The sequence below is a fragment of the Ovis aries genome, chromosome 5 (assembly GCF_016772045.2).
Source record: "Ovis aries strain OAR_USU_Benz2616 breed Rambouillet chromosome 5, ARS-UI_Ramb_v3.0, whole genome shotgun sequence".
In the NCBI taxonomy this organism is placed as follows: Eukaryota; Metazoa; Chordata; class Mammalia; order Artiodactyla; family Bovidae; genus Ovis; species Ovis aries.
Window position 1 is genome coordinate 4,061,616 of NC_056058.1, and position 15,967 is coordinate 4,077,582.

A 15,967-nucleotide genomic window follows, 5' to 3' on the forward strand; every position below is an offset into this window, starting at 1 on the left:
CGAAACCTATGCTCAGGGAAGGTCAGCATCATCTCAGTGCCTCTGGGGGCAATAACAGGACACCTACTGCATGCTTGCTCCTCATTGTTGCTCTTGTTGTCTAGTCTCTCAGTTGTGTCCGACTCTCTGTGACCCCATGTACTGTAGCCCGCCAGGCTCCTCTGTCCATGGGATTCTCCAGGCAAGAATACTGGGGTGGGTTGCCATTTCCTGCTCCAAAGGATCTTCCTGACCCAGGGATTGAACCCATCACATTTCCTGCATTGGAAGGTGGTTTCTTTTTACCACTGAACCACCTGGAAAGCCCAAAAACAGCAGCTCAGGAAGGTTTAGGGCTTTGGATTTGAATCCTTGACTGCAGGCCTGGGCTAGATGGGACCATCCCTTCCTTGAATCTCTTCATTTAATCTTCACCCCCAACACTTCAGAGGAGAGTCCGATCTCCATTTATTAAGCCTCCAAGAGGGGATTTCTTTTTTTAAAAAAGATTAATTTATTTGGCTGGGTATTAGTTGTGCCACGTGGGATCTTCGATCCTCATTGCAGCGGGCAAGATCTTTAGTTGAGGCAGGCGGGATCTCATTTCCTGACCACAGATGGAACCCGACCTCCTGCATCGGAAGTGCAAAGTCATAGCCCCTGCACCACCAGGGAAGTCTCCAAGAAAGGATTTCTGCTTGAGGGTTCACAGTGCTGGTGCCTCTGAGAAAATGCATAGCCCACCCCCCACACACACACCCGTCTCCCCCTAACCCTGAAATCAAACTGGCAGGAGGCTGAGAGTCACCTTCAGGGCCAGCCCCTGCCAGAGGCAACACCTGGAGTGACAGCCCCACCCCAGGGTTTTATATGGTCATTTGCTCCTAATTATAAAAAGGTGGAGCAATTTCCAGATGGAGAATTAAAGAAGCAGAAAAGAAAACAAACAAAAAAAGACACAATCTCTCCCACAATCACTCAGCTCAGAGAAAACCTCTCCTGGCATTTCATGCACTGCCTCCCAGCATTTAAAAAATGGCCTTTTTATATTTTTGTTATTATCCAAGTAATGTGACTCTCCTAGAGAATCATCAACTGACAAGCTAAGGAGGAGGAAGGAATAAGCAGAAATTACCTCTCGTTTACAAAACAAGGACTCTTACTATTTTAAAGTGTTTATTTTTCTTAGTACACAACAACACTTTGTGTCAAACCAAAGGCAGAACAGTTTCTTTTCATTCCTTCATCTAGAGATGAGCCTCATTACCTCCATTTCTATGGTTTATTCATACTATTGAATACACAGGAGATGAAAAACAGCAAAGGGTTATGAGCACAGACTCTGGACTCTGACAGTTCAGGTTCAAATCCTAACTCTGCCCACTGGCTGTATGACTTCGGACAAGTAGCTTCGCCTCTCTAGGCCTCAGTTTTCTTTGTTTTTTTTTTTAGAGAAATGTATTTACGGCTGCGCTGGGTCTCTGTTGCTGTGCACAGGCTCTCTCTAGTTGCAGAGAACAGTGGCTGCTCTCTGCTGCAGTGTGTGAACTCTGGGACCCAGGCTCCAGTCGTTGTGGAGACAGGCTTAGTTGTTCCACAGCCTGCAGGATCTTCCTAAACCAGGGATGAAACCCGCATCCCCTGCACAGTCAGGCAGACTCCCAGCCTCCGGACCACTGGGGACGGCCGTCCACTTCTTATCTCTGCAACAGGGAGGATGGTCACTGTGCTTCTAAGGGACAGTGAAGACTGAGATAACTCACTTGTTTTGCCCAGAACATCGTTTACAGCTTGATTTTTATATTTCTTTCCTCTGCTTACAAAGATAAGATGTGCATACCAGATACACAAAAATACACACACACACACAAAAGAAGCAACAGCTAATAGGAAGGGACAGGCTGGCAGCCCCACCCAGCAAAGCCCAGCTGAAAACAAGTTAGGGCAAGAGAAGAGCCGACGTCCAGCCTCGGCCTGGTCCCACGGGGAGCGCTGCTGTGTGAGCAGCTCCGCAGAGCTTGTCCCGCCCAGAGGCTGGGCGCTTGGGCTGGTACGGCTGGGTCTGCCCTCTCAGGGGCTGCTATGAATATTTCTCTCCATTTTGCAGAGGAGGAAACTGGGGCCCAGAAAGGGAAAGGTGACTTGTCCAGGGTCCAGACTTGATCCATTGCATAGATTAGTCAAGTCATTAGGAAAAAAGCGAATTCTTTAACTGTTTTCTTTCATTATTTTATTTTAAATACAAAAATATGATACTCTCAGTAGGAAAGATTCAAATTTACAGAGTCCTGTTCAGTAAAAAGAGAAGCCCCACTGTGCCCTTTAGAGAGCAGCTATATATGTGTCCATTCAGGTAGTTTATACCTATATACAGATGCAGAAATTATATATATATAATTATTTTACTTATATATTATGATATATATTCTTATTATAATATATTACTATATATTCTTATATAGTGTATGCTATTTTTACAGAAATTTAATTCTACTCTGCATATTAATCTGAAAATTGTCTTGTTCACACACTCTGTTGTGAATATATGTGCTCATTGAAACATAAATCTCTGTTTTTTCCCTTCAATGGGGGACCACTTCAATCCCCCATTGACATTTTTTGTAATTTTTTCAAATTTTTTGTGAAACATAGATTTATATTTTTTCTTTTTTCTTCATTATTGCAGTATGGCTTACACCCAGGAGCATGCGTAAAGTGCATTAATGTCAGGTGTGGGTTTTAGTTAATTTTTGACGTGGGCACACCAGGTAACTGCCACCCAAGTCAACTTGGCAAGGCCCCGCCGCCCTTCGCAGTACACCATGGCCCAAATAGCTGTATGCGTTCTACTATCTTCATAGAGGCTGTCCCCCACTTTAAAAAATAATTGTACTGTTTTCCATTATTTTCATTATGCCCTGATCTTAATTTGTCAGCATTGCGAGTCTTTTTCCTCCCTTTCATGAGACATTTTTGGGGGGCTTCATTTTCAAGTTATTTTTTTCTTTCTTAAGAAACTGGAGCACTGTTCATTCACGACGTTGTGCTGGTTTCAGGCCTCTGGCGCAGTGATTCAGACACATATACGTGCTGTGCTCACGCGCTCGGTCGTGTCTGACTCTTTGCAGCCCCGTGGACTGTGGCCTGCCAGGCTCCTCTGTCCATGGGGATTCTCCAGGCAAGAATACTGGAGTGGGTTGCCATCTCCTACTCCCCAGGATCTTCCCAACCCAGGGATCAAGCCCAGGTCTCCCACATTGCAGGTGGATTCTTCACCAGCTGAGCCACAAGGGAAGCCCTGGGACGTTATATATACATATATACGTGTATATATATAAAATGCATGTATTTTTTCAGTTTCTTTGCCCTTACAGGTTATTAAAAGTATTGAGTCTAGTTCCCTGTGTGATACAGTAGGTCCTTTTAGTTATCTTCATTCGATTTTTTTATTTCTAAAATTATTCTAGATTCATATGCAATTATTAGATCGGTGCAAAAGTAGCCGTAGTTTAAGAACCTGAATTTTAAATCACCATAACTAGGCTCAAACACATTTTATTAATCCAAATAGGAACCATTACAATCAGCACATTTTTGTCAATAAGAAATAAGTTTGTTTGTCCCTGTAACATAAAAATCCATGCTTTGGGATTCAGTGATACTAAGACGAGGTGACAAGAATACGCAGAAGAACTATCCAAAAAAGATCCTCACGACCCAGATAACCACGATGGGGTGATCACTCACCCAGAGCCAGACATCGTGGAATGTGAACTCAAGTGGGCCTTAGGAAGCATCACTATGAACAAAGCTAGTGGGGGTGATGGAATTCCAGTTGAGCTATTTCAAATCCTAAAAGACGATGCTGTGAAAGTGCTGCACTCAATATGTCAGCAAATTTGGAAAACTCAGCAGAGGCCACAAGACTGGAAAAGGTCACTTTTCATTCCAATCCCAAAGAAAGACAATGCCAAAGAATGCTCAAACTACCGCACAGTTGCACTCATCTCACACGCTAGTAAGGTAATGCTCAAAATTCTCCAAGCCAGGCTTCAACAGTACATGAATTGTGAAGTTCCAGATGTTCAAGGTAGATTTAGAAAAGTCAGAGGAACCAGAGATCAAATTGCCAACATCTGTAGGATCATTGAAAAAGCAAGAGAGTTCCAGAAAAACATCTACTTCTGCTTTACTGACTACACCAAAGCCTTTGACTGTGAGAATCAAAATAAACTGTGGAAAATTTTTCAAGAGATGGAAATACCAGACCGCCTTACCTGTCTCCTGAGAAATGTGTATGCAGGTCAAGAGGCAACGGTTAGAACCAGACATGGAACAATGAACTGGTTCCAAATTGGGAAAGGAGTACATCAAGGCTGTATATTGTCACCTTACTTATTTAACTTATATGCAGAGCACATCATGTTAAATACAAGTCTGGATGATGCACAAGCTGGAATCAAGATTGCCAGGAGAAATATCAATAACCTCAGATACGCAGATGACACCACCCTTATGGCAGAAAGTGAAGAAGAACTAAAGGGCCTCTTGATGAAAGTGAAAGACAGTGAAAAAGTTGGCTTAAAGCTCAACATTCAGAAAACTAAGATCATGGCATCTGATCCCATCACTTCATGGCAAATAGATAGAGAAACAATGGAAACACCGAGAGACTTTATTTTCTTAGGCTCCAAAATCACTGCAGATGGTGACTGCAGCCATGAAATTAAAAGATGGTTCCTCCCTGGAAGAAAAGATATGACCAACCTAGACAGCATATTAAAAAGCAGAGACATTATTTTGCCAACAAAGGTCCATCTAGTCACAGCTATGGTTTCTCCCGTAGTCATGTATGGATGTGAGTTGAACTATAAAGAGAGCTGAGCACCGAAGAATTGATGCTTTTCAACCGTGGTGTTGGAGAGATCCAACCAGTCTATCCTAAAGGAAATCAGTCCTGGGTGTTCATTGGAAGGAATGATGCTGAAGCTGAAACTCCAATATTTTGGCCACCTGATGTGAAGAACTCATTGGAAAAGATCCTGATGCTGGGAAAGTTGAAGGCAGGAGGAGAAGGGGATGGCAGAGGATGAGATGATTGGATGGCATCACCAACTCAATGGACATAAGTCTGAATGAGCTCTGGGCGTTGGTAATGGACAGGGAAGCCTGGTGTGCTGCAGTCCATGGGGTCTCACAGAGTCGGACACGACTCAGCTACTGAACTGAACTGAAAAATCCATGTTTAGGGATTTAACGAACTCATGGAAAGCATTTTCTGCATCCTGCTGGCTGTGGAAGCATTTTCCCTGCAGAAGGTTGTCAAGATGTTTGAAGAAGTGGTAGTCGGTTGGCGAGAGGTTGGGTGAACACGGCAAATGAGGCAAAACTCTGTAGCCCACTTCATTCACTCATTCAACTTTTGAAGCGTCGGTTGTGCAACACGCGGTCAAGCGTCGTCACAGAGAAGAGTTGGGCCTATTCCATTGACCCAGGCTAGCTGTGGGCATTCAGTTTTCGGTGCATCTCATCGATTAGCTGAGTTTACTTCTCAGATGTAATGGTTTCCCAGGTAACCAGGGATAGGACAGTCAGCAACCTCTGACTCAACCCAGAGCAGTCTCCAGGGCCCCTGTGGGCCTGTCCTAACAGCTTGCCAGCCCAGTGAGCTCTGTTTTGTCAGCAAAATGGAATGACTCGTTTAGCGCGATTGCCAGAGGAAGCAGGGTGGGGAGGCCCAGGCCCGCTCCAGCTCGCTTCCTTCCTGCAGGGGTGGCGAAACATCTCACTCTGCTTCCCGTCTGCCCTGACCCCACCTCTTCTATTTTTTTCCCCTTTCCTGCCTTCTCCTGGGGGGAAGGTGGTTGTCTGGACTGCGAGTGTAGCCCTGGTACGGACAGTCCAGCATGTCTTTGCCAAGGGGAAGTTCAGGTTCTTGCTCACATATAGCACTTTGGTCCCCTGGGAGAGGTGAGCGTGAGGGTCCCAGGCCACCCTCAAAGAGGCTCGCTGTCCCCTGAGTCTCCCTCGATCAGGAAGCGTGTGTGATCAGTTGCTCAGTTGTGTCTGACTCTTTGCGACCCTGGGGACTGTGGCCCGCCAGGACCCTCTGTCCATGGGATTCTCCAGACAAGGACACTAGAGTGGGTTGCCATCTCCTTCTCCACAGATCAGGGAGAGGCTCTAAGGAACCCAAATATCCAGGAGTCTCCCTGGATTTCTTTCCTCCCTTCGGCCCCAGAACATTCCTCCCTTTGGTCAAATTCTTCCCCTGTCCCGGTAGGTCATCTCTCCCCCAGCAGGTCTGGGGGTGGTCAGGAGGCCAGGAAGCCTGGGGTCCACAATTGGCGCCTAGCAAACCTGAGCAGAGCCATCGTTTGCTCGACGCCTCCTGACACCCTTGTCCCCAAGTCCTTTCTCCCTACAGCAGCCCCTGGCCGCTTTCTAGAACTTAAAAACCATATCAGGTTACTCCCCAGCTCACCCGCGTCTCCCATCATCCTACTCCCTGCAGCCCCCCAAGGAGCCCCCGCCTGTCTCCTTGACCTCCTCTTTCTCCCTCCCCCACTTGCTCACCTGGCTCCAGCTCACCACCCCTCTTTGTTCCTCAAACACTCCCATCTCTTTCCACCTCAGGGCCTTTGCACGTGCTGCGCCCTCCACTGGAGTGTCTTTCCTCCTAATCTCAGTGGTCCCGACTCCTCCTGCTCTTTCTGCTCTCACTTCAAATGTCACCTCTTCCACTTGCCTCCCCATTTCCTCCTCAGTGCCGATCACCATGTGGCCTCTTCTTATTCATACATGGGCCCTTTATATTTTCTGTACCGCCCCACACACCTGGCTACAAGGGGCTTCCCTTGTAGCTCACTCGGTAAACAATCTGCCTGCAGTGCAGGAGACCTGGGTTCGATCCCTGGGTTGGGAAGATCCCCTGGAAAAGGAAATGGCAACCCACTCCAGTATCATTGCCTGGGAAATCTCATGCTAGAGGAGCCTGGTGAGCTGCAGTCCATGGGGTCGCAAAGAGTTGGGCACGACCGAGCAACTAACACTAACATTTACACACACCCAGTCCAGGGCCCATGACATGGTTAGAACTCAACATACCTTTGCAGAAAGAATGAATGGACTAAAGTGGTTAAGGGGCCAGAAGTCACAGGAATCCCTTCTGAGGTCCAGCCATGGGGTAGACTGTTTACACCCTCCCGGTTTGGAGATGATCTCAGCCATGGCCCCTGGGCCTCTCTGGAAGGGGCCAGGGCTGGGACAGGATGCGAAGGGGCAGGCCAGCCCTGCACTCGCCTGGCCTCGTGCCCTGGGGCAACCCCGGCATTCTGAGCCTCAGTTTTCTTCTCTGAGAAAATACTTTTGACTTCCTCTGCTCTCCTCTGCCTGGTTTGGACCAGGACGCAGTCTAGGCACATCAGCTCCTTTCTCGGCTGGGATGACCGGCAAGCAGGAAAGCGTGGGAGCCACTTGTTGTTTAGGCAGCAAGTCGTGTCCAGCTCTTCTGTGACCCCATGGACCCCAACAGGCTCCTCAGGTCATGGGATTTCCCGGGCAAGAAAACTGGAGTGGATTTCCATTTCCTGCTCTAGGGGATCTTCCTGACCCAGAGATCGAACCCGTCTCTCCTGCATTGCAGGTGGATTCTTTGCCACTGAGCCACTGGGAAATCAGGGATGCCCAGCTTCCCAGGTGGCTCAGTGGTAGAGAATCTACCTGCCAGTGGAGGAGACACAGGAGACTTGGGTTCAATCCCTGGGTCGGGAAGATCCCCTGGAGGAGGAAATGGCAACCCACTCCAGCATTCTTGCCTGGAAAATCCCCTGGACAGAGGAGCCTGGCGGGCTATGGTCCAAATGGTTGCAAAGAGTCGGACACCACTGAGCCACTGAGCATGCATGCACCAGGAAAACTGGTGTCTAATCAGCTGAGCAGAGCCACGGTTACACTCCTTGCTTTCCTTGGGCTCTTAATTGGCAGAGCTTCAGGTACTTCTCTCTGCCTCCCTCCCCGCTGCTTCAGGGGGTATGACATCTCTCTGGCCCCCACTGCTCTAATTGAGCCCCTAGACTGGAGGGTAGATGGTGAATCTGGGCCTTAGGGCCCCCACCCCCACCTCAACCTTGAGATTCATGGCTGCCCAGAAGAGGAAAGGGAGGCCCAGAGGGGCTTCCCATTTGCCCAGCCTTGAGAAGGGAACTAAGGCGGGGCTCTCCCAAGAGATGCCTCGCTGGGCCTCTCCAATTCAAGCTAAGGATGGCAGCAGGGGGCCGAGGTTCAGAGAGGTTACCTTGCTCACCCAGAAGTAGAGAGGGGAGGGGCAGAGCAGGGTCCTCCTGAGACAAGGGACAGTAGCAAAATCAGCCCAGACACCCCTCTGCTTCTGAATGCTGAATGACTCAGGCGTCTGAGTGCAGCTGGTCAAAAAGTGAGATGATCCTGAGCACCTTTCAGTGGAGACCCAGGGAATTCCCTCCCTTCCCCCCTCCTCTCCTTCCTTCCTTTCTTTTCTCCCTTCTTTCCACTAAAGACAACAAAAGTTCTTTTTTTTTGGCTACATCTGTCTTAATTGCTGCCTGCAGGATCTAGTTCCTTGACCCGCGATGGAATCTGGGCCCCCTGTGTTGGGAGTGTGGTGTTCTTAACCACTGGAACACCAGGGATGTCCCTCCCCCCAGGTCTTTAGAAGCATCCTTGCTTTCTGGGCTCACAAGATGCTCCTGGATCCTCTGCCCAGTTCGGGAATCAGCCATTCCTCCAGGAGCCCCGGCTTCTTTCTTGGGAAATGGTAATTAGAGACCACAGTTGGCATCAGGGGTGCTCACTCCTGCAGATCTGGTCACTGTTTCTAGGCCTTTTCAGTGTAGAGAGAGAGAGCATGCTTTTCCTGTTTAAGAGATAGTACATGCTGTATTCTTACTGATTTTCCAATTCAGTTACTCAGGATTGCAGGATTTTACTTCTTTGCTCTATTTGTACATCTGTCTTCTAACACTGAGAATCTTGGTTTCTCACATTAACCAAATGACTTCTTTGCTTTATCTAAAAATATATATATAATAGTTTCAGAATAGCAGCATGAATATTGTTACTAACATTATGATTTCCCATTAGAGAATGAGCTTTATGTAGTTATACTGTGTTCAGATGACTGTGTTCCAAAGTCATCTGAAATAATTCCTGTTTGTGTGCTTAAGCCACCAACTCGAAACCACAGTTAAGTTCATTTGTCTCTTTATCTTGCTTTTTTGGTATCCTGCACAAGTTTGTGTCATCTTAATTCCCTGACCAGGGATTGAACTCAGGCCTTTGGCAATGAAGACACAACATCTTAACCACTAGACTGTCAGGGGATTCCCTATTTGTCTCATTTTTATTTCAAGGTTTTTTTTTCCCCTCTTTTTTTTAGCCCACATGCCTAAAGCCTGCGCTCTGCAACAGGAGAAGCCACCACAATGAGAAGTGCGGATGCTGCAACTAGAGAAAGCATGTGTGCAGCAGCAAAGACACAGAACAGCCATAAATTCGCTGCATACTTCCACCATGCCATTATGCTAGGCTGCACTCCCACCTGCAAGGAACAGAAGTACCTATTTCTTCACAGCCTCGCCAAGGATGTAAGGTCGTATTTCTATCGCTATATATTTTCTTCCCCAAACAAAATGGACATCTATTCTCTATCTTGTAAAAGTCCAGAGATAAATAGTCCAGGGCCGCTGTGGTACTGCTCTACAAAGTCCTCTGGAATTCAGCCTTGTTTCCTGGTGGCCTCCATGCCTAATGTCTCATGGTTCAAGATGACTGCCTCAGCTCCAGCCATCACACTTGCAGTCCAGGTATAGGAATGACGAAGGGATAGAGAAGGATAAGAGAAATTGAGATGAAAACTTTCCATTTCTCTTATGAGAGCAAGGTTGAGCATGTTTTCAGGGCCAGTGTATTTATTTAATGGGATCTCTTGTCCATTTTTTAACATAGGGTAGTTGACTTTCTTCTTTATTTCTGGGAACTCTGTATTAGGTATATATTAACCCTTTGTCTGTGATATAAGTTGCAAATGTTTCATCAGACTTGGAAACTAAGGCTTAGAGAGACCAAGGGGAGTGGGGCTCAGACAGAGGGTGCGGATCCCATTTCCTTGAAGAGAAGCTTAAAGTGGCAGCCCCTCCCCCACCACAGTGCCTGGACAACGTGGCCCTGCAGTTTCTTGCTGGAGCTGCCGGAGCAGACAGCACAGTCTAGGCACAGCCACGTGCAGCTGCTCTGCCGAATCTCGCCCCCAGCGTATTCGCAACCATTCGGCACACTGATGCCCTTCCACAGAACAGAGGGCCCAGCCCTGCCCACGAAATGGAGCGATCTGCCCCTCCCTCACTCCATGACTCCATCCAGCTGTTCTGAATAGCCTCACCCCACAAGCCCCCTCTAAGCGCATCCTCCAAGGGGCACACAGGTGCATCCCAGCCGACCCCGCCTGTGGCGGAGCCCTGCCCGCCCAGGAGTGCAGCCTCAATGTTGGCATCTAGGCGTCAGCACTGGCAGCCCCCTGGCCTCTGTGCCTCGCCCCTCCTCCCTCCGTACGGTGGACTCAGGAAGAGCGCCGCCTCGACACCTGCTCGTGCACGTCCTTGGTGTGTGACCTTAGGTGTGGTGCTTCACCTCTGCACCCCTCAGTTTTCCTCTCTGTACCCCGAGCTCCCTCCTCCAAACCTAGACCCTCGCTTCCCAGCTGGGCAAGGACTTTGCTCTGTGCCCGTTTATCCATTCATGAGGGGCTGTTGAGAGAACTTTGAGGAGTCACATTGGATGCTTAGCATACAGCTGGCACTCAATAAATGTTTGGAGTTGTTCACTTAGTTCCTGCAGATAAGGAGATGTGGAAACAAGTGGTGGCTGGAGAGGGTCGTGGCTGAGGGAGAAGCCAGCAAGTGGAGGGGAGCCCAGGGTCAGCGCTGAATCTGTTTCCTTACCTGCAAGGTGGGCTTGTGAGACTGGCCAGGCCAAGGGGGGATTACCAGCCTGGGCTTCGAGTCAGAACAGAGTAGGCGGTTTAAAAATGAGGCTTTGGGGACTTTCCTGGTGGTCCAATGGTTAATCTCCGTGCTTCCACTGCAAGGAGACCGGGTTTGATCCCTGGTTAGGGAACTAAGATCCCACGTGCCATGTGGTGTAGCCAAAAAAGCCTAAAACAAACAGAAACAAGGATTTCCCTCTGCTGGTAGCTACTCACTAGTGATAAAGAACCTGTCTGCCAGTGCAGGAGATGTAAGAGACATGGGTTCGATCCCTGGGCTAGGAAGACCCACTGGCAACCCACCTCAGTATTCCTGCCTGGAGAATCCCATGAACAGAGAGCCTGGCAGGCTACAGTCCACACAGGTGCAAAGAGCTGGTCACCACTGAAGCAACCTAGCAAGCAGGCAGTAACTACTCAGTCATTCCCGACTGGTTCCACCCTTACTGCAGGAACATCTGGGAACATCTATGGCTGTTTTCCAGCAGACCCCAGATGGTCCCTTAGAGAACACTGCCCAAGAAAGGCACAAAGCCTGGGATACGCTTGGCGCCTTTGAAGACGAGATTGTTGAGGATGGCTGGGGTGGGGAGGGGCAGGTGCTGGGCGACTGAAAGCTGAGATGGTATGTGGGCTGGGGAAGCGAGCCCAGAGCCTCCTGTGAGCAGGACATGCTCCCACGTGCCCAGGGTCAGGGAGGAGGAGGGTGCATTCAACCTGCAGTTTCATGGGGCACGTGGCGAGGGAGGGGCTGAGCAGCCAACTCTGGGAGTTGCGTCCTGGCCTGGAGTCTGTCTGACTCTCCTCAATCTGTCCCCCCGGAAAGACACCTCACCCCGACTCGCACCCCAAGCCCCAGACACACTGAGCCGCTGGGAAGAGCTGGGAGGATGGGAAGGGTTTGGCAGCCCACGCCCGAAGCCCTGCACTGCCGCTGTCTCTCCTGCCCTGTGGGCCCTAGGCCACAGCCATCACAGTCCGTGGGTTAGATTTCTGCATCTGCGTCATGGAGATCACCACACTGAACTTGGGAGGTTCAAACACCGCAGAGGTGGGGAGGGTCTGGTCAGGTGCTGGGGAGCGCAGGGCCGGGGGTGGGGGTGGTTCTCTTTAAACAGCTGTAGGGCAAGCAAATCCAGCCCGTTCAGTTCGGTCACTGTTCATTATCAGTAGCTCTGTTGTTTAGTTGCTAAGTAAGTTGTGGCTGACTATTTTGCCACCCCATGGATTGCAGTGTGCCAGGCTCCTCTGTCCATGGGATTCTCCAGCAAGAATACTGGAGTGGGTTGCCATGCCTTCCTCCGGGCATCTCCCCACCCAGGGATTGACCCATGTCTCCTGCACTGGCAGGCGGGTTCTTCACCACTGAGCCACCTGGGAAGCCCCAGCGGCATTTGGGGGCCCCTCAGACTGACCCTAAGACAAGGACTTGACGGTCCCTGGATTACTCGGGAGGTGACCCCAGGAAGAGCTGGCAGGGGGGTGAAGACCTCAGATGCGGGAGCTGGAGGATGGAATTCTGCGGGCAGTGCTGCAGGCTACTGGGGCTTGTGTCCATTGAGAGTCTCGCAAGACGGCCTAGAGCACAGCTCGGAGCTGTGCCACCCCAAGGCTGACGTCAGAGTGGCCTGGGCTGATCTGGTATCATTGGCCTGGCACTTCCAGCCGGCCCCCCAGGTAGGCAAAGAGAGCCACGGCCACAGAAATGGTGCTGGGAGCTGAGCAGGTGCAGGGGGCACACAGGACGCCCCGTCAGCGGCTCCTCTTCACATCTCATCCCAGCGAACCCTCACTCAGCCCTAGAGCCTGGTGTCAGTGTCCACTGGCGTAGCTGAAGCGAGTAAGGCCCAGGAGCGGGGCGCACCCGCCCGGCACACGGTCATGCGGACAGCCGAGCTTCCCCCCGCCCACACCGTGGGGTCCCTATAGCACAGACTGGCTCTCAGCAAAGCCCTGGGCACTTCCTCACCGCTCTGTTCTGCTCCCAGAGGACAGGTACCCGCACAAGCTCACAGCCACCATTCAGAGACCGTCATCATGGAAGAGCCTCCTTAATCCCCAGTCCATGGGCTCTGTGGAGCTGTCTCCCAAAAGAGAAGGGCACCCCCTCCTCAGTCCTTGCTTGGCCCATGGCCAGCTTCTCCCTCAGAACAAGTGACTCCTTCAGACACCTTATCCCTAAAGATGTCTTATACAGTCAGCCCTCTGTATCCATGGGTTCTGCTTCTTTGGATTCCTCCAACCACAGATCAAAAATATTCGAGAAAAACAAATTCCAGAAAGTTCTAGTAAGCAAAATTTGAATTTGCTTTGTACCAGCAACAACCATTAACATTTACGTTGTATTAAGTATTATAAGTAATCTAGAGATGATGGAAAATGTGCAGGAGGATGTGCCTGACTCATATGCAAATACTACACCATATTATATAAGGGACTTGAGCGTCCACAGATTTTGGTATCCAAGGGGGATCCTGGAGCCAATGCCCCATGGAGACTGAGGGACAACCGTAGGACATCTTCTTATCCCAAAGACATCCCGACTCAGCCCACTTCTCTCCACCCTGATGCCCCCACCCAAGTGGCCCCAGGCTCTTCTGGGAGGCCCCAAGCCCCGCTTCCTGCTCCCCCTCCCTACTTCTGCTGAAGGGTGCTTCTCCAAATCCTCCTATGCACCCCCAGCCCACTAGTGATAAAACCCCAGCTCCCCATCAAGACCCTGCCCCATCTTGCCCCTCCTGATGGCCCCAGCCCGGAGAGTTCAGGCTCTGCCTCCCTCTGGCCACAGTAACATCTACCTCATCCCCACTCCTAGGCCTTTGCACAGGCAGCACCCTTCGTCAGAAACACCTTCTCCTGTGCCTGCCTCTGTCCCTGAGTTCTCCATCCCTGAGCTCCAACCATCCTCCAAAAACCTTCCCCAGCTCCCCAGCCCAGCTTAAGTCACCTGATAAAGCTCTCACGGAACTAATTCTTTTCTTCCCAATAGCTCCATTCAAACTTAGACATTTGTTTCTCTGACCATGTCTTCTGCGGGCTTCCCAGGTGGCCCTAGTGGTAAAAAAAACCCGCCTGCCGATGCAGGAGACACAAGAGATGTGAGCTCGATCCCTGGGTCTGGAAGATCCTCTGGAGGAGGCAATGACAACCTGCCCTAGTATCCTGGCCTGGAGAATTCCATGGACAGAAGAGCCTGGCAGGCTCTTGTCCATAGGGTTGCAAAGAGTCGGACACAACTGAAGTGACTTAGCACGCAGGCACAAATATCTCCTGCACTGAATTGTTACTCCGTGATAATAGACCCAGGTCTCTATTTGTCCTCAGTGGCATCCCAGGCTCAACCCAATAGGATTCAATGCATGCTGAATAAACCTCCGCCGCACTCCCCCCAGGCCTGGGCCTCCCTGTGTGTATAGCCCTCTCCACTGTCTCCCAGCCAGTGTTTATTGAGGAATGACTGTGCCCCACACGATTCACAGGATTGCAGGCTGGGAAAGGACTTGCATCCCAGAATCCCAGGCCAGAAGTTCCCTGGATGTCCCTCTCTCGATGCCATACGTCTCCAAAGCATCCTTGGTGTCAGGCTGTCGTCCTCATCTACTCCAGGCCCCTGAGACCAAAACCCCTGTTGCCTCTCAAGCCCAAACCCACATTCACTCAGGCCTCTCGTCCTGACAGCTCTCCCTCCTCAGTCCTCAGCTCCACCCTGGTGGCTGTGCCTCAGTTCCTCCCCACACCCTGCCTGGGCTCACCCCGGAGGGTCACGGCTCCCCAGCACCCTCAAGCATTAGAAGGGTGCTCTGTCTCGGCCCTGCCCGCCTCAAGGCCCTGCCCAGGGTGCAGAGCCTACTGGAGGCTAGGAGGCCCAGGAGGAGGCCAGAGAGGAGACTGCGGGTTCCTGCAGGCTATCTGTCACCCATCCACTCCATCCCAAGGCTGCTGGCTCACAGAGGGAGCCTGTTTTTGGAGGTTGGAGGCAGGCTGCAGCTCAGAAGCCCCCAGTCCAGGTGCCCTGAGGCCTCCTATTTGCGTCCTTATGGAGCTGCATGGTGGCGCAGAGCTGCTACCAGCTCACCCTTGACAGAGTTCCCTCCCTACTGTTCCAGGGCCCTGTACTTTGTCCACTGCACCCCCCCAGCCTGGCCTCGTCCCCTAGTTCTGGCTGGCCCACGGAGGCAGGGACCAAGGGTATTCCTTGCTCCCTTTTCACAAGCAAGGGAATCGCGGTGTCATGGCACACTAGAATAGGAACCCTAAATTTAGGGTCCTCAGCTGTCTTAACCACTCTCATATAAGCCCATCACAAGAATTCACAAGTGCTGGGACTTAACTGGTGGAAGACTTAGCCTTCCAACGCAGGGGGTGCGGGTATGATCCCTGATCGGGGAGCTAAGAACTCACGTGCCTTGGGGCCAAAAAACCAAAACATAAAAACAGAAGCAATATTATAACAAATTCAATAGACTTTAAAAGAAATTCACAAGCACTGAGTCACCTCAAAACCAGGGACATCCTGTCTATTTAAAGAGTGGGTTCAAAGACAGCACGGTTTTGCAAGGAGGGAGGGGAAAGGGCATTCCAAGTGAAGGGCACAGCATGGGCAAAGGCGTGGTGGTGGGAAGGGCTGGGGGGGGGGGTGTGGTTCTGAGGCCAGGTAATAGGACTGATGTCACTGCACTGGAAGAAATGGCAGGAGAGAGCAGAGCTGAATCACAGAGGCTTCTGAGGCCTACGAGACCCATACTGGAATCGACAGCACCTACCGCACACAGGCCGCTTGGCACTCAGCGCTGTTTGTACGTGACGACTTGGAAGCCTGTGCTCATCCCCACTTTCCCTTCCTCTTCCTTTTGAGTTTTATTTATTAATTTTGGTTGCCCTAAGTCTTCATTGCGCCACCCAGGCTTCCTCTAGTTGCAGCGAGCGGGGGCTGCTCGCTGTTGCTGTGCTGGGCTACTCATTGCAGCG

General features: G+C 50.6%; 1 long non-coding RNA gene across 2 annotated transcripts in view; it reads left to right on the forward strand.

Moving 5' to 3' along the window:
* The window catches only part of LOC114114982 (uncharacterized), a 28,703-nt gene extending 16,684 nt beyond the window's left edge, over positions 1 to 12,019 (forward strand). For both annotated transcript variants that reach the window (XR_006059807.2, XR_009600774.1), the window contains exon 5: positions 9,395 to 12,019. This is a non-coding gene — a long non-coding RNA (uncharacterized LOC114114982). The remainder of the gene's footprint in view (positions 1 to 9,394) is intronic.
* The last annotated feature ends 3,948 nt before the right edge of the window (positions 12,020 to 15,967 follow it).